This window comes from Mus caroli, chromosome 2 (assembly GCF_900094665.2).
Source record: "Mus caroli chromosome 2, CAROLI_EIJ_v1.1, whole genome shotgun sequence".
In the NCBI taxonomy this organism is placed as follows: domain Eukaryota; kingdom Metazoa; phylum Chordata; class Mammalia; order Rodentia; family Muridae; genus Mus; species Mus caroli.
This window is the reverse complement of record NC_034571.1, coordinates 80,102,532-80,103,697: the sequence shown is the minus strand read 5'-3', so window position 1 is coordinate 80,103,697 and position 1,166 is coordinate 80,102,532. Positions and strand designations below refer to the sequence as shown.

The 1,166-nt window shown below is 40.1% G+C and overlaps 1 pseudogene; it reads left to right on the top strand.

Moving 5' to 3' along the window:
- Positions 1–238: 238 nt before the first annotated feature.
- LOC110306400 overlaps positions 239–1,166 on the top strand; it is a 6,651-nt pseudogene continuing 5,723 nt past the window's right edge.

Genomic DNA, 1,166 nt, shown 5'->3' with positions numbered 1-1,166 from the left:
TGGGATAGGAGGTTTCCAGAGGGGAAACGGGAAAGGAGGAAATGGGATAACATTTGAAAAGTAAATAATTAAAATGCCCAATTTTAAAAAAAGCAAAACAAAATGTGTGTAAACATCTCTGTTTTTAACTTCTTATTCAATTTATTATTTGAATTTATGTATGAAGTATTACTGACATTTTGTTTTTAAATAAAAAAAAAGATGCTTGAGAAAACCATGTGATCTATTCCCCTCAAAAATGCACAAAAAGAGTAGAAACAATTACTTTGCCTGGCCTTCTTACATTAAAGCAAGAGGTGAGAGCAAGATTAGGAGAAAGCAGAATAGAGTAACTTAGAAATTAAGAGAACAATATGCAGAATGCATCATCCTGAGTGAGATAACCCAGTTACAAAAGAACACACACGATATGCATTCACTGATAAGTGGATATTAACCCAGAAACTTAGACTACCCACGGTACAATTTGAAAAACACATGAAACTCAAGAAGGAAGACCAACAAGTGGATACTTCCTTCCTTCTTAGAATGGGGAAGAAAAAACCCATGGAAGGAGGTACAGTGACAAAGTTTGGAGCTGAGATGGAAGGAAGTACCACCCAGAGACTGCTCCACCCGGGAATCCATCCCATATATAAACACCAAACCCAGACACTATTGCATATGCCAGCAAGATTTTGCTGACAGGACCCTGAAATAGCTCTCTCTTGTGAGGCTCTGCCAGTGCCTGGCAAATACAGAAGTGGATGCTCACAGTCATCTATTAGATGGAACACAGGGCTTCTAAAGAAGGAGCTACAGAAAGTACCCAAGGAGCTAAAGGTGTCAGCTACCCTATAGGAGGATCAACAATATGAACTAACCAGTACACCCCAGAACTGTGTCTCTAGTTGCATATGTAGCAGAGGATGGCCTAGTAGGCCATCAATGGGAGGAGAGGCTCTTGGTCTTGTGAAGATCATATTCCCCAGTACAGGGGAATGCCAGGGCCAGGAAACAAGAGTGGGTGGGTTGTGGAGCAGGGCGGGGGGAAGGTATAGGGGACTTTCGGGATAGCATTTGAAATGTAAATGAAGAAAATATCTAGTAAAAAAAATGAGAAAAAAGAAAAAATAATAATAAAGAAGGACAAAGAGAAGCTGCAGAGAGACCAGAAAGAGTAGGCA